Below are 22,923 nucleotides of genomic sequence, written 5' to 3' on the forward strand. Positions count from 1 at the left end.
GAGAGCGTTTCAAGATGATGCTGGACTCCAACTCCCATCAGCCCCGGATAAGGTGGCGAGATGTGAGGAATGATGGGAGTTGTAGTCCCAACAGCGCCTGGAGACCACAGACCTCAGTGAACCCTCTGCCTCACTTAGCCTTCATTCCTCGTTCATAGAGTCATAGAATTGTAGAGTTAAAAGGGGCCCTGAGGATCATCTAGTCCAACCCCCTGCAATACAGCTGCCCCATACAGGGAACAAACCTGCAACATTGGCATTGTCAGCACCACGCGCTGCATAACCAATTGAGCTGTCCTGAACGCAGTTGTTTATTTATTTGTGACTTTATGTCGCCCATGGCAATCCAAAGTGACCTGCAAACCCTCCACAGCCAGCTACATGAGCCCCTCACCTCACACAAGACAGACAAGAGGACGAATGAAGGAGGGAAGGGGGCTTTTTGCAATCTCTGCAGCAACTGCTGTGTCTTTGGATAGTGCAGAGCCATCCTCAATTATTTTGCCACCTGGAGCGAGAAGACTGGTGACCCAGAGAGTGGAGGTCACTGTGGCTGTAGGGCTCTTCCTCCTCTCATTTTTTCATCTGGGCTGGTGTAGTGCAGGCATAGGCAAACTGCCCTCCAGATGTTTTGAGACTACAATTCACATCATCCCTGACCACTGGTCCTGTTAGCTAGGGATGAAGGGAGTTGTAGTCCCAAAACATCTGGAGGGCCGAGTTTGCGAATGCCTGGTGTAGTGTTTCAGGCACCCCCAAACTTGCCCCTCCAGAAGTTTTGGGACTACAATTCCCATCATCCCTGATCACTGGTCCTGTTAGCTAGAGAAGATGGGAGTTGTAGTCCCAAAACATCTGGAGGGCCAAGTTTGGGCATGCCTGGAACTTTAGATGGTCTTTGAGTGGCTAGAGAGAGTGATAGCAGCGCAAGACAACTAGTGGTGGTGCGAACAGTTTCTTACTGCTATAGCCACTGATTCCTCTCACTTGCTCACCCTGCCCTTCTCCCCATCCTAATGGCGTGACAGACAGAAGGGGGGGGGGGTAAACAGAGCAGAAACCACCGTATTTTCCAATGTGATCTTATTTCTGTTACCTATTTTTATTTTAACAAAATTCATATACACTGCTTGATTGGGAGAAAAATCTCTAAGCGGCTTAGCTATGCAGTAGAACCTCAGTGTTAATCAGCACAAAGCTGATCTGAACTTCAAGAAAAGAACATGGTGCAGTCTTCATTGGACTCTGAAACTTCAGAATTCAAGTGTGTCTTCACATAAGCAGAAAGCCCCTTCATGCAAAATACTTCCAACACTTGAATCCTTCTCACTCTTTTGATCGTTTTTCATGTGCAGTGACTTTCAGGGGGACCCTAGAAAGGCTTTAAAAGGAGATAAGACCACGCAGGAGATGGTTATTTGCCCATAATAGCTGAATGGGACCTTCTTATTCAGAGGTGATGTGTTGCTGAATACTATTTGTTGGAGAGCAACAGCAGGAGAAGACTATTGCCTTCATCCCTTACTGTGGACTTTCTTAGAGCATCTGGTTGGGCACTGTGAGGAAACAGGACGCAGAAGTAGATGGACCTTTGGTCTGTGGCAACAAGCTTCTTATGCTGTTAGGGAGGCAGTAAGAGAATTGACCCCCTTCATGGATTACTGCCTTGTCATGGCGAAGGGGCTTGAATAACTCAGAGAAGCTATGAGCTATGCTGTGCAGGGCCACCCAAGATGGACAAGTCATAGCCGAGAGTTTAGACTAAATGTGATCCACCTGGAGAAGGAACTGGCAAACCACTCCAGTATTTTGCCAAGAAAACTCCATGGACATAAAAAAGGACAAGCTTTGAGAAGAAAGTGAGAGTTTCCAAGGCATGCTCTGGTTCATGGGGTCACAGAGAGTTGAACACGACTAAGACGACTAAACAGCAACAACAAGAGAATTGACAGATATAAGGATTTCAAAGCAAACTAATGCTTGTTTTGTTAGTGAAGTTCAGTCTATGGAGGCTGCCATTTTTTTTGGAGCAGTAGTGGAAGAGGGAACATTTAACCTTTCCCCTCACAATCCTTTCCCGATCAGAAGTGCCCTCTCCCTATTTGCTCTGCGTCTCCCTTCCCGTGGGAGAAACAGAGGTCTTGATTGGGAGAATAACCCTTCTGCACCACTGCTCCAAAGAAACAGTTTGCTTCCCAAAGCTGCTTTTCAGAAAACATTGGGAGGTACAGTCATCACAAATCTCCCAAAGAATATGTACTTTGTTTCTTAGTGTCCTTGAACTGAAATTTGGACAGGCACACCTGCTACCAAACACAGGACGCAGTTTGCAACATAGTACTACAAATGTTGCATTTTGAGCATTTGTGGCAGCATTCAAACCTTGAATGGTGGCAAACATGCATGTCCAACTCACATGGGTTGGGAGCCACCATACACAGGGTTTGCAATCTCTTTTCCTGCTGTTCCAGATTCCCAGTGCTTGTATGAATAGGGCTACTGTGGGCCCTACAGTAACAGAACTCTCTTCCTCTAAAAACCTGGCAAAAGTTGAACCTGAACATTTCCTTGAAGTCTTGGAAGGCAGTTTTGTTTGGATTAGTTGCTTATTGCTGTGGATAAGCAAACAGTAGGTGGTTTTTAATTTGGTAGAATTTGCATTTTTACAGTATGGCTTTCTTTACAATAACTTTAATTTGTTTTATGATGTTTTTAATAATCTTGATTGCTTGGGGCTGAGTGAGCATAAAATCTACACGGGGGAAGAAATGAGCAGAAATCACGGTAAGAGAAATTACATCACTTTCTGCCCGCTCTAAACTCAAATGGGAATCAGACCCAAGAGTTTTCAGTGCCTAGTCCCAAGCCCAGATGGCAAGTGCTTTGCTCACAAATTCTTGAGATATTGCTTTTAATTTCCTGACCCGAGTATTTTCTTTTTCAAAAATGCATATTAGCTTTAAAAATATAGTCTTAATTTTATTTTTAATTATCAGAATAAATCATTTCAGTATCTAAAATTGTAGAGATGAAAATGTTCGCTTTTAGCAAGTGACTCAGTTTGAAAGTTGTGAATAAATTGGAACCATTAAATGATAACTCACATTTTAGGTAGGGGTGTGTGTGTGTGTGTGTGTGTGTATTCATTCCAGGTATTCTGTACAGGAATTCCATTTTGCTATCATTCATGGTTACTGTTATTTCACCTGCCTTCTGAAAAGGCAAGGCTTCACATCAAGATTTTCATCAGTGAGTCCTTGCTTAAGATGACAGGCTGCATGTGAAGGTGGTGTTTCCCCTTCGCATTAATACTCCAGCACAGTCAGCATTGGTATTTGCTGTCTTTATTTCATATACAGTGGTTCCTCGGGTTACAGACGCTTCAGGTTTACAGATACTTCAGGTTACAGACTCCGCTAACACAGAAATAGTACCTCGGGTTAAGAACCTTGCTTCAGGATGAGAACAGAAATTGCACGGCGACGGGGTGGCAGCAGCAGGAGGCCCTATTAGCTAAAGTGGTGCTTCAGGTTAAGAACAGTTTCAGGTTAAGAAAGGACCTCCAGAACAAATTATGGTAAGTCCTTAACCCGAGGTACCACTGTATACAAAAAACAGCTACAGTTCAGAATTACGTCTCCAAGCCTGTTGAGTCAGATTCGGGGAGTGGCTTCCTACGATTCCCGCGCCAACGAAGTAGGCATGGGAATCACACGAGATGTCTTTGATCCTTACATTTCATTTCCCTCCTTGTCTGTGCTGATTTGAAAGCCCCCTCCCTTCCTGAGTCTGAGCTTCCTTCCCAAGCCTCTGGGTGGTTGCAGGGCTCTTCAACATCCCCGAGCCCCTGTTCCGCCTCTTCTGTCCATTGCTCCTCCGAATCCTTCTTGACACTGCATAATTGCATCCTATAAAATCTGGGACATTTGAGAGGTTTGCAGTAGCAGATGAACTTGCTACTATTGTTTATTAGGTAAGGCCAAGGGACAAAACCTGATGGTTTTATTTTGGAGACCTTTCAAAACTTGAGTGGTTGAAACTGGTCATTCTCTGTAGCAATAATTGGCATGCATTGAGTTGAGATGTACCAATCCATAGTTTATTAACAATACTTTTGAGTTTGCACTATTACCACAACACACCCCTGCCCGTCCTGGAAAAGCCATGCCTACTGAATCCAAAAATGGCATTTGTCTTCTTTGGCAGTTGTATCGCAAAGACATATTGTGATTGGCCAAAAGTTTCAAGCCTCCCTTTCCTAAAATATGAGTTGCCACAGGTGGAGGAAGAATGCTGGAAGACAGTGGTAATGTTGCATGGTAGCATTGCATATTTTCATATAAAGGTAAAGGGACCCCTGACCATTAGGTCCAGTCGTGCCGGACTCTGGGGTTGCAGTGCTCATCTCTCTTTATTGGCCGAGGGAGCCGGCGTACAGTTTCCGGGTCATGTGGCCAGCAGGACTAAGCCGCTTCTGGAGAACCAGAGCAGCCACACGGAAGCACCGTTTACCTTCCCGCTGGAGCGGTACCTATTTATCTACTTGCACTTTGTGCTTTCAAACTGCTAGGTTGGCAGGAGCAGGGACCGAGCAATGGGAGCTCACCCCGTCGCGGGGATTCAAACCGCCAGTCTTCTGATCGGCAAGTCCTAGGCTCTGTGGTTTAACCCACAGCGCCACCCGCATCTCACATTTCATATATGAGACTTAAATTATGCTGAAACTTCCCTTGCGCTATATGGGAAGGGGAACCTGTGACTCTCTAGATGTTCTTAGACTGTAAGTTCCATCAGCCTCAACCAGCCTGATCAGTGATAAGGGATAATGGGAGGTGTAGTCCAAGAGCAATTGGAAAAAAATTGAGGGTGGGCATTGTAATTCAAATGAGCTTTCTGGGCAGTGTAGGTTTTCCTTTCACTTACCCGCTCTGAAATGTACAAATTCACAAGGATGGCCACTAATCTCAGTCTTACCCCTGTATGTGCAAGATGAGAATGGTAACTCTGGTCCACCTTGACTATAAGGTGCCCTAAGGATTGCTGACATAATATATGAGCAGCAGTTTTGAACATCTGAAATGTGCTACACAAATGCTAGCTCTTAATTTCATATCAACGTTTTAAATCACAGGAACAGTACCAAAGTCAAAGAGCAACAGGAGAAGCTTTTATTTCCACAAAATGTAGACAGTTGGCAGGCTAGGGCATATTATGCTACAATATTTGACACAGTACCAGATAAGCAATTAAATAACAATTTCAATTTTGTTTAACAGTGTTCTAGCCGATGGGTCTCCATGGCAGGAAAATATTATTGATTGGACCATTTTGGTCATAGTAAACAGAGTTGTCTTGAAGGTGATGGATTTACCCTGGTCAGTCAATAAATAATATATCTTTTCACAGTCTGGTCTATTATCTAGACTGTTATTATCTAGATCTATTATTGCTCTAGTCTTTTACATCAATGTTGGGCAGATAGGATATTTTGGGAATTGGCTTTTTTATATTAGAACCTCAAACTTTATCACCAAGGTTCAATTTCAAATCTAGGTGAAAAGATTATTGTCAGGCCATGAAGCAATGTTATTTATTTTTTCTAGATGTAGTGAATTCTTTTTTAACCCTCAGATCAAATCTGAGGCCGTGTACACATTTTACCTTTCCAGCACATTCAAAGCACATTCTTTCCCCCAAATAATTCTGTGTACCATAGTTTGTTAAGGGTTGCCACGTACTGTGAGTGCCCAGAATTATTTGAGGGAAAGAATGGGCTTTAAAGGCATGGTATGCATGCAGCCTGCTTTTCAAGTATGTACATAGAATCATAGAACTGTAGAGTTGGAACAAAACCTTTAGAAACAGCAGGAGTTGTGTAGCTGTGCATGTATGTAGAAACTTGTCCCACAATCTATCCTCTTGTTCACTTGTAAGGAAAACTGCAGTTTTATCAAGTTTTAGAAGCTCAAGTAGGCTCATCTGTCTGTATTTTTTGGTTTGTGCATGTGAATATCCTTTGTGCATGAGTGTATAGAAATGGTTATCCTGCATTCCCATCAAATTTTCTGGGTGATTCAGCCAGGCATTTCTTACATTCTTCCTCCATCAGAGGTTAGGGATCTGTGGCTCTCCAGACACTGGTCTCCAACAATGACATCTGCCCCAGCTAGCATGGCCAATGCTGAAAAATGATGACCTGCTGCTTCCATTTCATATCCAAGATGCATCAATAGAAGTATGTTAGTTTACATGGAAACTTTTGAAAATACAGTTCCTATTCTTAGCATGCTCTCACGATTTATACTCCTTAAAAATGTGTGTTAATTTAAGGGGTGAAATTGTTCAACATCAACTTTCTGTTGAATTAACTGATAGCAGTTGTCACTAGATGGTGCTGTTGGATAAGATCTTCCAACAGCTCCTTATTAGCTGAGCAAATAGCCAGCATTGTTTGTCCAAAGTTGAAGAGAGTGCTGGGTGGGAGGTCTTGGGAAAAGTCTGAGAGCTTGTCTTGGCTCCTGATCAGAGTAAACTTTGAGCAGCATTTGCACACAAGTATTGCTGCCGAGCTGAGTTTCCTGAAAGAAGACTGCCTGCATGCTCTTTGTTATACTCTTCTGAGTTGTGACTCTTGTCTTTTTATTTCATTTATTTGTGATTGCATTTATATCCCAACTTTCCACCAAGGAGTTCAAGCTGGCAAATTTAGCTCTTCTTCTCCCCATGGTGGAGTGAGTCTTTGAACCCTGGTTTTCTGGGTCCTCGTCCAACACTCTAACCAGGTGTATCTGTTACATCTGCAATATGTGTGCCACTCTCAACACCACAATGGTACCGTATTTTTTGCTCTATAGGACACACTTTTTCCCTCCTAAAAAGCAAGGGGAAATGTGTGTGCGTCTTATGGAGTGAATGCAGGGGGGAGGCAGGCGGGGAAAGCCCCCAAGAGCCGCACACAAGCTCCGTGCGGCTCTTGCGGGCTTTTCCCCAGGTCGGAGAAGGGACTGACTGGCCGCATCAGTCCCTTTTCCCACCTCGTAGAAAAGCCCACAGGAGCCACGCACCCTTTAAAGAGCACGCGGCTTCTGCGGGAGGTGGGGGAATTCCCCCACCTCGTAGAAAAGCCAGTAGACGCAGCGCAGCCCCTTTAAAGAGCGCGCTGCTCTTGGGGGCTTTTCCCCGAGGAGGGACAAGGGACTGACTGGCTGCGTCAGTCGCTTCTCCCTCCTCGTAGAAAAGCCCGCAGGAACCGTGCGCTCCTTAAAGGGTGCGCAGCTCCTGTGGGCTTTTGCGGGAGATGGGGGAATTCCCCCACTTCCCGCAAAAGCAGGGAGAAGGTCTGGGAGAAGGGGAATCATCCCCCCCCCCGTGATTTCCCCCTCTGAAAACTAGGTGCGCCCTATGGTCAGGTGCGCCCTATGGAGCGAAAAATATGGTATCTTCTGTTAAGTGGAAGAGCTGCAAGACCTAGAAAGTACCATGTTTCCCCATATAAACCTGCCCAGACCGCAACATTATTGCCTGAAGCCCTTCTTTTTGTGCCATCTCCAGGAAGGTCTGAAGGGTGGTGATGAAAGAACAGGCCTTTCCTGCAGTAGTCTCCATCTATGGAGTGTTCTCACCAGGAGGTCCGCATGGTCTCAACTCTGTCACCTATTTGGCACTAATGGCAAAGATGTCCTCATCCCCATCGCTGAGTATTTGAGCTTCACCAATGACTGGATGATTTTATTCTATGTTTTTAATATATCTATGTATTTTTATTTTTGTACATACTCTCACTGTAAACCACTGCAAGGTTTTTGTAGTGTGAACTGATATATACACTTAATAAACCAAGTATAAACCTAACCTAGAACACCTGCTACTAGTGCAGAACATAAAATAGAAGTCCCATGGTCTTGGATGTGATATCTGTAATGTCGGGTGTCCCCCTCTATCTGACCTTTGCCTCATTTTCTGTTAGTATAAAATGTCAATATGAGAAATGATCCTGAGTCAATAAGACCATTAGTGGAAACACCCTTCTGTGAATATATAGAACACAGGGCCTTGCAGATTGATTAGCAGTGTAGCTGGAACAAACTGTATGGAACATCTGCAAAGGTGAGTCAATGCAGACAAAACCCATCCAACTCTTCAATTCTTTTATTCCAGCCCACATGCTTGTTTTTCCCCATTTCTTTCATTCTCTTAATGAATGCAACAGTGCAAAATGAATGCAAGGTTAGCCATAAATGGCAACATTATGATCTGCCAACGAAGCCAGTCGGACTCACAATTCATATTTACAAAGGGTGAATATATTGCTGTGCTAGTTCACTTTCAAAACCCTTCCTATTGTGCTATTGGCATTACAAGCAGATATGCCAGGACAAATATTCAGAACACAGAAACCAGGCTGCAGTCCCAGAAACAGTTACATACACACACATCCCTTTGAAACCAGTGGATATTGTCTATCAGTATACAGAATTGCATCCTTTAGGACAGGTATCTTAAAAATTTTCAGGACCCACTTAACCCAAACATTTGGGGACCCATATACTGTATTTTGCTGTGTATAAGACACCCCCATGTATAAGATGACCCCTATTTTTTGATCCCCAAATTAGGAAATAAATCATTGCAACATTCCGTGTATAAGACGACTCCCAATTTTAAACTTTAAAAATCTGGGGGAAAATATAGTCTTATACATGGAAAAATACAGTAATAATCTTTTACCATCTTAGGGACTCCTTAGAGTTTGCTCCTTAGCCTTGTTTTCTCCTGAAGATGCCCCACAAGGTAGTGAAGGTTTAGGATCAGAGTTTACCATCTAATATTCCTGTGGAATACTCAGTCAACAGAGATTCAACAGCAACCTTCTGTTTCAACTATTCAAACACCTACTGAAAACTTTTCTATAAACCCAGGCCTATGCAAGGAATTAAGAATACATCTTTCTACAATAGTTAGTTGGTGTCTGTTTAGAAATATGATTTTTTTACTAAATGGTTGAATGTATTTTTGTTGTAAGCTACTTTGATTTTTTTAATGAAATAGTGGCATATAAATATTTTTGATAAATGTTGCATGTTGAGATAACAATGGAGCGTGCTTCTGGGCATGAAGTCAAATCGCTCCTTAGTTGTTGTTGCAGCATAGTCGTTTAGTCGCGTCCGACTCTTCGTGACCCCATGGACCAGAGCACGCCAGGCACTTCTGTCTTCTACTGCCTCCCGCGGTTTGGTCAAACTCATGCTGGTAGCTTCAATAACACTATCCAATCATCTCGTCCTCTGTCGTCTCCTTCTCCTTGTGCCCTCCATCTTTCCCAACATCAGGGTCTTTTCCAGGGATTCTTCTCTTCTCATGAGGTGGCCAAAGTATTGGAGCCTCAGCTTCACGATCTGTCCTTCCAATGAGCACTCAGGGCTGATTTCCTTAAGAATGGATAGGTCTGATCTTCTTGCAGTCCATGGGACTCTCAAGAGTCTCCTCCAGCACCATAATTCAAAAGCATCAATTCTTTGGCGACCAGCCTTCTTTATGGTCCAGCTTTCACTTCCATACATCACTACTGGGAAAACCATAGCTTTTACTATACGGACCCTTGCTGGCATTGAAATGACCTCTCCAGGACACGCCTGAGCAGTGTGTATGGAGGTCCTGGGCTGTCCAGATGTCGAGGTCCTCATCTTGGACTGATGTCGTCCAAAGGAAAACAGCAGTATGTTTGACACCCGCTTGGCTGCAGGAGTTGCTGGAAGGAGGCGTACAAGGCACCATCCAACCATCTTAGGGACTCCTTAGAGTTTACTCCTTAGCATTGTCTTCTCCTGAAGATGTCCTGCAATGTAGTGGAGGTTTAGGATCAGAGTTTACTATCTTCTAGATGGGCTACCTTCCCAGATTGACGAGCCCCATCTGCCCCTCACTTCCCTCTACAGCAAGTGTAGAGATCACCTTCTTCACCATTGGACCCACTATTGGTCTCATCCACTCAATCCACTGGAGCCTGTCATTGCATGCAGGAGAAGTCCGTAATTCACCAAGGGTTTGAGACCCATCAGTGACCCTCACCTGGTTTAGCTGGCCAGTCAAAGCTGTTCCCAGGATGTGGCTGCTGTCACATGCTGACAGCTTCTAGGAGCCACAGGTGAGAGCTGAGTGCAGGGTGGGGACCAAAGGTGGACAAACTATCCAGGAGTATGACGTGCCCCCCCACCAGAGGTACTGCCCCTCCCCTAACACTCCATGCACCCCTATACGTATATATATATTTGCATGGTAGTAGTGGCTTTGTTGCGACCCACTGCAGCCAGTTAGTGGGACCTAACCCACCATTTGAAGACCAGTGCTTTAGCTCACTTAACCTCAGCACTGCAAATTTCACCTAAACCCAATAATCACAATTCAACACAATGTTGAAATGCACTGAAGCCTAATTCAAAATTTTTTTTTTTTTGCCTAAGCATGCCTTTTTCCTCCGTGACCAACTTGTTAAAGATGTCCTGTTGATGTAGGATGTGTTCATCAATCAACTTCTAGAGGGCAGCAGAAGACTGCATTTCAGCAGTATAAACACTGCCTATGCATAACTGTAAGTGTGGAGGTTCCTATCCTATCCACCCAAGTACAGTAAATCAATGCATGATGTAAGGAACTCTACCATTTCCTTCCATAAGAAAAGGGCTAGTTTCTCCCCCCTCCCCCAATTAATTCACTCTTCCCTCTCTTTAAAAAATGACCAAGTGCTCAATTGGACTTCTTTTATCAATCTTATTGTTTCTTAAATTGAGTGAAATGGACTATGCATATAAATCTTATACTTCCGTTTACTGTATGAGTAATGAGGGCTCAGTTGATTTGCTGGGGGGGGGAACCCATAGAATTCATTTAGAATACATGCAAAAATAGCTTCCCCTCTCTCTTTCGTTACACGCAGTAGAATGCAAATAGTTTCTGTCTACACATTAAAGACCATCAGGGGCAAAGGGCAGGGGGAGTGTCCATCAGATTTTAAAAAACTGCTTGTCCTGAGTCAGTGTCATCCTGGAAATCAAATGCTATTTGACTGAAAACGAGAAGCCCACTTTGATTTTATAAAAAAGATGGTTGTGTGGAGAGAAAGGGCTTTGAAGCCTAGAGACTGTCTGCTTTTCTTCCCCTTTCCCCCCAAACACAAGATTTTCTTCTACCAGGTCTGACCCAGCAATACTATCAAATGCCAATCTAAATTCATAGGTAACTGTCTATATGATGACAACTCTAATAAATAGCTGAAGAGCTCTTGAGTTTTGTGCTTGCTATGCGGAGGGTGGGAGTGGGGGCAAGTTCCCTATCACAGCCATACCTGCAGACATGCAGTCCCACAGAAACTCTTCCTGTTAAGGGTCAAACTAAATGTGACATTAATTGCATTACTGCAATCAGCATGCACTTTTTTTCTTCTTACGTAAATAGCATCCTGGGAAGCCTTGTAACCATTAATGACATTTATCTTTCTTTGACCCTTGTTTTAAATGCTAAAGCTTTGTACAGTGGTGCCTCGCAAGATGAAATTAATTCGTTCTGCGAGTTTTTTCGTCTTGTGAATTTTTTCGTCTTGCGAAGCACCACTGTGTATTGACGGTTTCCCATAGGAATGCATTGGCGGTTTTTTAAAAAAGGCGCAAGACGTTTTCTTCTTGCGAAGCAAGCCCATAGGGAAATCCGTCTTGCGAAGCAACTCAGAAAATGAAAAACTCTTTCGTTCTGCGAGTTTTTCGTCTTGCGAGGTACCACTGTACTTTTTCTGGCTGAGGGACAGTGGGATTTTAAAAAAAGAATCGCAGATGAATGTAGAAGTGGAACAGAATGGTATTGTGGACAGGGGGAGAGATTGCGTTTGGTGCAGATTTTAACATGAACCTATCCAATTTGCTCTTCCTGAAACAATATGCAAACTGAAACACAACTGTACTTTGAAATTTGGCCTTCTCTGAATCTGTTGATGCAATTCTCCATCCCAAAATATGTGAGCACGGATGCATTTATTAGGGGAAAGTGTGCACAAGAATGCATATACTGGTGAAAACACACAAATGCATTGTATCTGAGGAAACTGCTTGCAGAAATGTGTAGAAATGTGCAGAAATCATCCATCCCTAATTGAGAATGAACACATGTGAAAGCAGCAACGAAAGAGACTGCTCCGACCACCCCTCCTTGCTCTTAGTCCAGAGAAGAAGCCAAATTAACCTTCCCAGTACTGTAGGGGGAACACGGCCTCATTTATTTAAGCAAAGTTCATGTGCGTGGCCACCATTCACCCCTATGATCCTACAAACAACATTTGCAAACATCTCAAAGAGCACACAGCAGGCTTTGATGCTAATTGGAATAAAAGATGAAATTCTACAAGCTCTGGTGGTTCTTGGACTCGTGTGACTGTGGGGGATGATCCGCATCAAAGGACTTGCCGAAATGAAGTTTAGCTTGGGTTGACAAAGAAAAGGCAAGATATATATGTAAAGCCAGGAAAACAAAGTGGCATGGAATGGCAAGCACAACATAACACACAGATGTGACGCTGATACACAGTAAATTGCAGAAGCATGAAAGTAAATTAAATTGTGCGTTCCTGTCCCTATCTTAGTCCCGGTTTGATTGGTGTAGCTTGCCATAGAAAGCTTCCTTGTTCATCCAGATTTGTAATTTCTCTGCGAAAAAGTATGTCTTTGGGGCCTGTAAGAAGCCAGAATGAAAGAACAGCTCTGCTGCATCTAAATATTGTGATGAGCATTGCTGCACTGCTTAGTGGCTTCTTGGGCACTAACGCTGAATGCTAATTAATAGGCAATCAAGGTTAAGTTGCAATTCAGGTCACGCTTGCTTGCCAGGGAGTTGAGTCCGGTCTTTGTACCTGGGAGGGTGCGTGCCAAGAAAGGGCACACTAGAAAGCTCTCCTTTTATATTACTGGAGCTATGAGCTGCAGAAGAGAAAGAATATATGCAGTATATGTGCAGTATGTGGCACATTTCCCCCCTTGTGGCTGATAGCAACTCAGGTGGGGATAATCTGCATGTGTTAACTGTTTCCTGCCACGGCTCTGGTCCACACCCCCCAGTTGATTTTAGGGAAGTTAATGACACTAGGGGAGCCAATCACAACTCTCCAGCATCACATGAAGTTTTGCCTTAACTGTAATTGGTTCCCAGACTGATCTGGGAAGGTAGCTCATCTAAGAGAAAGAAAACTCTGAGGTTTACTCCGCACTACAGAGCCAGGGGGCAGCTGGGAACCCTTGGAGGGTTAAGCCAGCCAACGGGCTCTGCCAGGAACTAGCTGTTTTTTTGTTTGAGTTTATAACTTTATTCTAACAAGCCTCCTGCCCTGGGCCTCAGACCAAGCTCTGCATGGACCTGCTTGTGACTATACACATTTGTGAGAAAGGTTTTGGAAGTAAATCCTGAGGAAAAACCCATACTCGCTGCCTTGAGGGACATCTTCGGGAGAAGAAAAGGCCAAGGAGGAAACCCTACAAAAATCTGGAGTGGAGGCCCTGTAGCAGGAAACCCCCCCCCCCCATCATTCAGTTTGTACAAACTTCATACACACTCACACACTACATACGCTACACTTCTGTTATAAATTCATAGAAAATCAACCATACATCAGATTTGCACTGTTCCACTTTATTTTTACTCCATGAGGGAAAGACTACAAAATGGGGAAGGTTTGATACAGGGCGCCATAATCCCTTCACCATCCCAGCACATCCACAGGAGCCCTGCCCAGTTGATATGCCAACCCTGATGATCCCAGACAGAGGACAATCAGGATCACAAAGAACTTGCATATTGGCGTGGATTCGGCAGAGGACAGTGATCGGATCTTCCCTCAGGGGGCAGGAAACTGCGACTACCTTTTGTCTTCGGAGAATGACTCATGGGGAGGGGAAAGGGGGAACCAGCCAGGTGACAGGACACTCAGGTTACCACCACAACTCCTCCCTCAACCCCTCCTTTCTGTAATATATGCATGATGTTTCTGGGGGTGGGCTTGACCTAGAGGAGGGGAATTTCAAAAGTTTTTATAAGGTCTTGCACACCATTTTCTGTGTCTTTTCCTCTCTCCTGCAAGTGAGAGGAACACCCTGCTGCAACAGTTCAATAAAGGCCAAGCCTACAGGCTGCTGATTTGCTCCAATTTACTCTGGTTGGTGTCTTTACTTTTTGTCCAAGGGAGCCCTCGGATTTTTCTGGTAACAGCCCTAAGACGGATGGCATTTTCTATGCCTCCTTCCAGCAACTGCTGCAGCCCACCCAGTGCCAAATGTATTGCTCTGCTTTCCTTTGGACCCCATCAGGGCAGCCCAGGACCTCCATGCATCAACACAGCGCGGGAGGCAGCAGTTATGAGTTATCAGTCTCTGCAGCCAAAGCAGGCACTGTGATTCTCCGGTGGTTTGTTCCGGCAGCCTCCACAATAGGCTACAGGTGTTTAGCCCTGTGGCGCATGGAAGGTGGTGATGGAAATGTACTGAAGAGGCTGGAGCTGCTGAGCATGCCTCTTATGTCAGAACAAGTGATCCTAATCACATTAAATGATTAGAATCTGCACAGGGCTATAACTTTTGCAAACATGGTAAATATTTGCAGCAGGTCTGCTGATTGTTTGCTAGGGAGGATCTCTCTTTTATTTTCTTTTTGTATGAGCATAATCTCTCTTGAGTTTGTGACTGATTTCATCACTGACCCTCGTTTAAAGGCATGCAAATTTGTCACCCAACAGAAATTATTATTATTTCAATCTTATTTAATTTTTAAAAAAAATAATCCAATTTATTATGGACTGCAATAATGATCATTTACATTTTAGACAACTGGGAAAAAGTTCAATTTAAGTGCTTAGCAAGTATGTTAATATTATTTGTCCTACCACCAACATTTTTGTATCGGAGCTGACATGAGAAATTATGCTCTCACATTTAAAATGCATCGCTACAATTTGCCATAAATTATCAAAAATAATTTATGTCAACACCTTTGTGTTATTTAATAACTTGAAGATTTAGATGGTCCTAAAATGGCCGCACAACCAGTCCGGTGGTGGGAGGCGTTTGCGGCCCGGTGTGCTGTTTCCCTGTCCTCCTGAAGCCACGCTGTCCTGCAAACCTTTGCTCCGCTCTCCTGGCCGTTGTGGAGGCTGCTGGGTTCCCACCAAACCCGGGGGGGGGGGGGGGGGAACAGGACGGGACTCCCTGGGCACAAAAAATCATTTTTGCCTTAATCCTATTTCCACTGAGTTCATTTCCTTTTTGCCAAGGCTTTGCTTTATTCAACTGTTGCAGTTTTCAGCCTCCATGAGACTGACATGAAAGCTGTCATTTTGGGTTTGAAATAATTATGCGAACAAACATTCAGTTCCATATCATTTGGCATAAGAAATAATGAAATGGGAAGGGGTGGGGGGAAATTGACAGAAAGTTCCATAACACTCATTTTGGACCCTGTCTTTGGCTGTGCTGTTGCACGGAGTGTATGATGTGTTGCCTAAGGCAAACTATCTCCTTGTTAAGAAATCCACAAGCTACGTTAAGCTACCAGCTGATCTTCTTAAAGAACCAAACCTAATTTCGAAGGCGGTGACATTTCTGCTGGTGTTTAGAATGAGCAGACTGATTTAACAAAGAAAATGTGCTTAAAAACCAAAAACTAAGGAGTTCATAGCGGGAAGGATTTCATAGCAGGGATACAAAATGCATTCAAGCCTTTAAAATTAGTTTTTTTTTGGGGGGGATGAGTACACAATTGATTGCAACTTGCAAATGAATTGATGGCATGAGGAGAGGCAGCAGAGGAAGGTGATAATGATCACTTGACTAACTTTTCTAATAATCCTACTGGGGAAGATATTGCATTAATGCTGTCCAGCTGTGAGCAGGGAAGCAAAGGTTATGGAGCGTCTTCTCTCTTCGAAATCTCAGAAAAATAGAAGAGAAGAGAGATGGGGTGTAAAGTTTATGAAAATTCTAGTTCTAAGAATTAACAAACAAGGGTGAATGAGGTGTGATCCCACTTCTCAGTTAACCATGGGGGGCTGCAAATATTAAGCTTTGTTTTCCAGAGCACCCCAACTGCAGAATTTTTCAAGAGTTGCAAACTCATCAATGTTGGCCCTCAAAACTCAGCACCTAAAGCCTCTCCTCCTTACAGAGGGGAGGAGTTGTGAGCGGGAGCCATTTCCTGCATTGGCAGGGGGCGTTTCGGCCCCTACCCAGCTATCCCGGCTGCTGCGCCACGCCCCCAGGCAGCTAACCAATCAGGTTGAGGCTGGGGGCGGGGTTTAGCCACTCAAACGCGGCCGTGGCAGCGCTTCCTGTTCATTCTGTTGTTGGTTTTTGTCGGATCATGGCATGACCACCGGTGACATCAGGGGGAGCTTTCGGTTGTATTTCCATCAACAGGCTCCTCCCACTGGTGGTTAACCATTGATAGACTCACCCCTCCCTGAGGGGGTGGAGTCACGCTCTGTTGTTTTATCCAATGCCTAAGCCAATACCTCTCACATGCTGTAATCAATAAAGTTGTGGCCTTTTTTAGTTCATTAACCTAATATACTGTGTCCATGTGTCTTTCTTATTCTCAAGCGGGTGGCGGGTCCTTGAATCACAACTGCAAATGAGGTGGAGAAACATTCCAACATATTCAGGAACATTTGCTATCTGGATAGGCATCACCACCAGTCACTACTGCACACTGGGATGGAGAGGCCCAGGGGCAAGGCATCAGTGTGGTGCAACTTCCGGCTATAGAACTGGAATGTATGTAGCCATGACTCAGCCAGAGGGAGGTCAGGTAAGTGATGCAGCCCTGCCGTGCTGTCCATCACTGCATGCAAGGCCAAATTTTATGTGAATAATGTAATCTCTAGTTTGGCTCCTAACAGGAGGTGCAAAGGGACGCGGGTGGCGCTGTGGTCTAAACCACAGAGCCTAGGATTTGTCAGTCAGAAGGTTAGTGGTTCGAATTTTGCAAGAGGGAGGCCGAAAGGCCCCACAGGCTGGGGATTTATCCTTGCCCTGGACGTGGGGCCAAGCACTGCTATTGGTCAGTTGGTCCTATGCCCAGGGGGATGCTCTCTGGTTCCTGCCGCCATCGGTCAATTTGGCAGCAGAAGGACGATCCGGCCTGCAATAGGCCAGTTCACAGAGGAGGCCTGGGACCTGCTGCACTCTTCACTTGTGATTCTCAGGAACTGGTATTCAGAGGTATACTGCCTCAGACAATGGAAGCAGCCAAACAAACATTTATTGAACTGGTATATATTTTACAAGCTATTTGGTAAGTCCGCCTATCCTTAAACAAAACAAAGGTGTTGCATATTCACCTGTATTCTTATTTCCTTTGCAGATTTGAATCTCCCTGTCTCAAAGCTGAAAGAAGTCACTGGAGCAACAGCAGAAAAAAACACACAAATTGATTCCTTGTATTATCTTGTGCAAATCAACATAGAGGAGATGTATCTCCCCCTCATTTAATTCTGTTTTCTTTCTAAAGGTCAGCTTTTGAAATGAATGTGAATTCTTTCTCATCTGACTATAATTATTTAAGGCTTAACAACAAATCTATTCTTACAATCTCTTTTGTCTTGGGTTTGAATTGCTTGCTGTTAAATGAATTGCTTATCAGGTTTCTTTTTTCTTATTCTGCAAATCATATGTGCACTGCTGTCAGACTCCTGTCTATTAATTGGTGGAACTGAGATCTGAATGCAGATGGTAAACCTATTAATAAATGATGGTTGGGGAAATACTTATTGATTCATACAGGAAAAATTATATATACAAACTTCTGCGTCGTTTTGGATAATGTGGGATTTTAATCCTTCATTGATTTTTCTTTATTTGCAAATTAAGCTTAAAATACGTATGCTGTAATAGAAAAAAAAATTGCCCTGGGTTGCAGTTGCTCAGTTTTGAGGAATAAAACATACCAACAATGTTCTCATTAAGGCGGCAAATTAAACAATAGTGAGATCGAGCATGTTTTGACTTTTGCACAGATATAGATCCAATTTGTTTATTACATTTAGGCTGCAAACTCACCACAGACTTAAAGTTTCCCTTGAAACCAAGGATTGCAGTTTGTTAAAGGTGTTGAGAATTGTAGCTCTATGAAAGGTAAACTGCAGTTCCCAGGATTCTCTCTCTCCCTCCGTCTGTGTGTATGAGAGAGAGCATCCTTTAAATGTGTTTTCAATATATGCTTTGTACACAGCCTTATACCCCTTATGTTCCGTCCATTGACCTCAAGAAGGCATACAGGCTACTTTCCCCACTCTCAGTTTTAACCACCACAGGTATTCTGTGAGGTATGTTCAGCTGAGGGATGATGACTGCTCCAGGATTGCCAGATCAGTTTTATATTTGAGTGGAAATTTGAACCCTGACCTCCTCAGTCCTTATCTGACTCTCTGACCACTCTGCCACCATGAAACATAAACATATTGGGTTGTATCCAACTAAGTTGTCCCACTAATGCAAGGACTTCGGCCTGTGCAGTGGGACTCCCTCTCTCTGTATAACCCCCACCCTAAGTCTGATAGGGAGGGTTGAGGGGAAACCCAAAAAAGATGTTTCTGGAGAGGGGTGCGCTTGTGAGTTGAAGGTGCTCTGTATGTGTGCTATTTTAATAGTAAAATAATTACACAGTAGACATATGGGAAACCTTTCAGGCAGTCTAGCAGTTTTCCTCTGGTTTCTGGCTCTGATACTTTGAGTTAGAAACAAAATGGTAGCTGTAGCAACTGAATGTGCGTAAGGGTTTAAGACTCCTCTTGGTCAGTCTTTTGTACGGTTGGAATATTCCCCCTATCATCTTGCTCTAGCCGCTCCTCAGTGTGGGTTTCTGTGACATGATACAAACTCAAGAAATAATTGGTCACAATGCAAAACTATAGTTACTTAGGGTATTAGAATCAATACCATTTGGCAAGTCATGGTTTGTGAGTGACCAGCAAGCAGGAACTGATATTATGGTTTGAAGTTGCTTGATATTACAAACCAAACCGTTGTTTTTGGGACCTTAAAGGCCACTTTTGGGGATAGCATCAAGGGGAAGTGGGAAACCATGGTTTGTCTGTATGCCTAAAACACAAATCATGGTTTGGTATCCACAGTTGGTTCAAAGCACAATTTTGTGTTGCATCTAAGCCACCAGTTTTTAATAGGTTACATTTCAGTGGGATCTGCCCAGCTATAGGTGCCATCCTACACTGTGGAGACATAAAACATAAGATTTGTTCTGGTGAGGTACAGTTCTCTTTCAAAGAAGATTAGCTTTTCAAATGAGATTAGCGGTTTTAAGCCTGATCTCTGCCTGCAAAGTAAAGATATCATTTCTGAAGCTACATGCCTTCTGCATGAGGAATTTACACAGAATTCTCATGTTAGAAATGAAGAAGCCCTGGAAGCCGTACATGCTGAAAATAGAAATCACTGTGACCCCCCCCTCAGTAAACCTGCCCCCCAGAATGCTTTTTTGTTTTGTTTAGATTGAGCCTTATCACTCTTGAAAGTGAGCTCTGTCACTGCTAGAGACCTGGACCGATAAGGCCGCAGAGACTCTTGTGCTAAAAAAGAAATAAAGAAATCAGCACAAGAAATCTGCAGAAGGGAGATAGGCCAGGCCAGAAAGCAGATACCAGCTGCTCCTGACAGAACCATCAACAGCCTGAGAGAGAGAGAGAGGCCCCTCTCTCTTTCCCTCTCTGGGCCTACTTACACCTGCTTACTCTGTCTCCAGTGCAAGCCAAGCATACCCTCCAACATTCCTCTGATGAAAATGGGAACGTCCTATTCCATAATCATATTATTAAAAATAATTTTACTATTTATAACCTGCCCGTCTGACTGGGTTGCCCCAGCCACTCTGGGCGGCTTCCAACATATATGAAAGCCTAATAAAACATTAAGCATTAAAAAACGCTTCCCTATACATGGCTGCCTTTAGATGGCTTGGGGACTGGATAACTCCATACCCTCCAACATTTCTCTGATGAAATTAGGGAAGTCCTAAGGAAAAGTGGGACATTCCGGGACCAAAACAGAAACCGGGACAGCTTCTATAAAACCGGGACTATCCCTGGAAATTAGGGACACTTGCAGGGTCTGCAACTGCTGATTTGGGAAGCAGTATATACACAAGGTTCTTATGAAATGCTGCATTTTGCTGCATTTCCCCCCATCTTTGATCTGAACTGAGAAAAAGAACAACCTGTGTTTTAAGCCCGTAATGTGTACAAAGTCTGCAATGCGTACAAAGTCAAAATGTCTTGAGGGAAGGCAGAAGGAAGGGAGACCAGGCCAGGGGAACATGTGCCATCAACTGGCCAATGGGAAGCAATGCTGGGCTCCTCCTACCCTTGTTCCCAATGTACAGTAGATGTTTATTCCCACCCCCCTTGTTCCTGATGTAGATCTTCAATCACCCCTTCTTCTCTGGAAGAAAAACAAATTTATGCACTTCTATCATGTTGCCTCTTACTTGCCTTTTCTCTAAATTACGAATCCCCAAATGTTGTCACCTTTCCTCACAGGGGAGTCGTTCCACCATTTCAAGTTCTCGGTGAAATCAGATGAACAGTAGTTACAAACCAGTAGCCATACATTGTGGGAGGGATTCAAGTTTAGGTTTGCAAAGTTAAGTGAGTTCAAGTGCTCTGCTGTCCTAGCACAACAAATCAACTTTTATAAAAAAGAATTGGTCTTTTTGCAGCTAGGGAAGTGATGGAGAAATGCATTGAAAAATGTGTAATAAACAAATCACTAATGGGAAGATGTATAAGGATCTTGCAATTAAGACCAAGTATAATCTAACCTTTGCATAATCTTTGTGTGAGCAAACCATGCTGAATAAACAGGTCTTTTTGAATAGCCCTTTGTTGCAAACTCTCCATGGACCCCTCCTTTGATACTGTGTCTTATTTAGGTGTCATAATTCTGTTGTGACTTTATCAGAGTCTCGAGTCCAAAAGAAAGGGAAATTTGTTTGGAAGACCATTACATAACTGAGTGTGGTTGGGGTATGCGAATGGGTAAAGCAGCTGGGATCTGTGACGGAACCTTTGTGATCCTGCTGTGATCATCCTCTCCTATATGGAATTTTATAATTGGAATTGTAGGAAAAACATAAATTAAAATGATGACAAATGATTTACCTCGCCTTTTATGTTGTTGCTTCCTGGAGTTTTATATCATGGCTGTGCAAAAGCTCTATTTACCAAACAGTGGGTAGCCTGTGCCCATTAAAGTAATAATCCTATGTACTTTATTTTTTTTTGTTTAAAAATTAATTTTCCCTCATGAAATTGGAGACCTTGCATAGTAACAATATGACCTTTTAAAATTAACTCACTTTTTCTTGCGTCTTTGTTTGTTTGTTCTTTGAGTTTGCACTTTGGAATTCTAAGGAATAAGTAATCCTAATCTTGAATCCTGTTGATGAAAACTATATTATGGAAATGTCTGAATCACTTACTGTGATACGTAGATCAAAGATTGGGCAAAGTGCTATGAATAGCGAATGCTGGAAATTACTTTAAACCTGTCACAGGCCAGCTGGCAAACAGAATGGCCCGAATCTGTGACTGTGAGGCATAACTGAAATTTTGAAAAGTTGTACTAGAGAAACCCGTTTTGGCTGAGACCAACGTTCCTCCCTCATCCCCAGGGAAAATGTACTTTACCACTGTGGGACTGGAGCAGTTTAATAGGAGATAGATAAATAGATGAAATGATAAAACATTATCTAAGATTAATCAAAGGATCATTAGGCAAGTATCTCAACACCGAAGAAGTACTTTTACATTAAATTTTATTGCTTTAATTTTTTAAAAAAGATTATACCATCCAGGTACAAAGGTGATTGGCTGTTTTCTCTCCATAATTACTAAATAGGTCCATTGGACATTACGTTTGCAGACTCTTGAATTTCAGCCAAAACTGGGTTTTATAATTCTTTAATGTCTACAGTGCAGCTGGATAATGTTAAGTTTACACATGCCCAGAGTCTAATGCATTTATCTGTTCCAAAATTGATTCTCATTTTTGCCATTACTCTTATTGGACTGTGTTAAATAATAAACAGCCAGGTGTCAGCAATCTGAACAATGATGCCTCTGCTAAATCTTCTGTGGATGAAGGTGCACCTGCCAGACATATTTCCAAGAAGACACAATAATTTATTCTGGTTAAATTGCTTCTGCACAAGACTAATTAGATGCATAAAGAAAAGGAAGCTGGAATCCTTGGTGCCTGATGCAGTTCTTGGATCTGGCCTTCCAGGTAGGGATTTGTAACTGCACAAAAGCTCTTGTTGCTTTCAGCAGAGCTGTTTAAGCTCCAGGCACCACAATGGTGCCAGTTTCAGTATTACTGGTAAACTTGACTTTAAATGAGGGGTGGGAAATCTGTGGCCCCCAGCTCCTATTGGTCACAGCCAGTGTGATCAATGGTTAGGGATGATGGGAGTTGGAGTCCAACAACATTTGGAGGGCCGCAGGTTCCTGGTTTAAATAGTATTTTTTATTTGGAATTAAGTGCCCAGTCCTCACACACAAGGGTCTCTTCTTCTTCTTTGGCGATGACTCGTAGCTGAGTAAGATTGTCTTCCATGAACACGGTTTTAACAGTGAGTCTGTAAGTGACTGTGGAGGCCAAGTCTGGATTCACACGTCCTTCCACAGTGGGGACATAGGTTTCCAGGCAGGAATTGATCACGGTGAGAGTTTGCCAAATGTGCCTTCCTTTTAGCACGTGTCTCCCTTTTGTACTGAGTTTGAGCATCTTCAAAGCCCATGACATCTTTGGTAAAGGCTGTTCTCCAATTGGAGTGCTCATATGCCCGTGTTTCCTGGTTGTCGGTGTTTATACTACATTTTTTAAGATT

At 43.4% G+C, this 22,923-nt stretch overlaps 1 protein-coding gene across 3 annotated transcripts in view; it reads left to right on the forward strand.

The window, feature by feature from the left end:
• Positions 1 to 22,138, forward strand: part of RBM12B (RNA binding motif protein 12B) — a 45,512-nt gene extending 23,374 nt beyond the window's left edge. Inside the window, exons 2-3 of one of the 3 annotated variants that reach the window (XR_014513883.1) lie at positions 16,623 to 16,830; positions 17,386 to 21,188. The gene's annotated coding sequence lies outside the window, so the exon portion shown is untranslated. Of the gene's footprint in view, positions 1 to 10,460; positions 10,720 to 16,622; positions 16,831 to 17,385 lie in introns of those variants that run through there. The other 2 variants (XR_014513881.1, XR_014513882.1) reach the window with 2 other exon arrangements.
• Positions 22,139 to 22,923: the final 785 nt, after the last annotated feature.

The sequence above is a fragment of the Podarcis tiliguerta genome, assembly GCF_965153285.1.
Source record: "Podarcis tiliguerta genome assembly, chromosome: 7".
NCBI classification, from domain to species: Eukaryota; Metazoa; Chordata; class Lepidosauria; order Squamata; family Lacertidae; genus Podarcis; species Podarcis tiliguerta.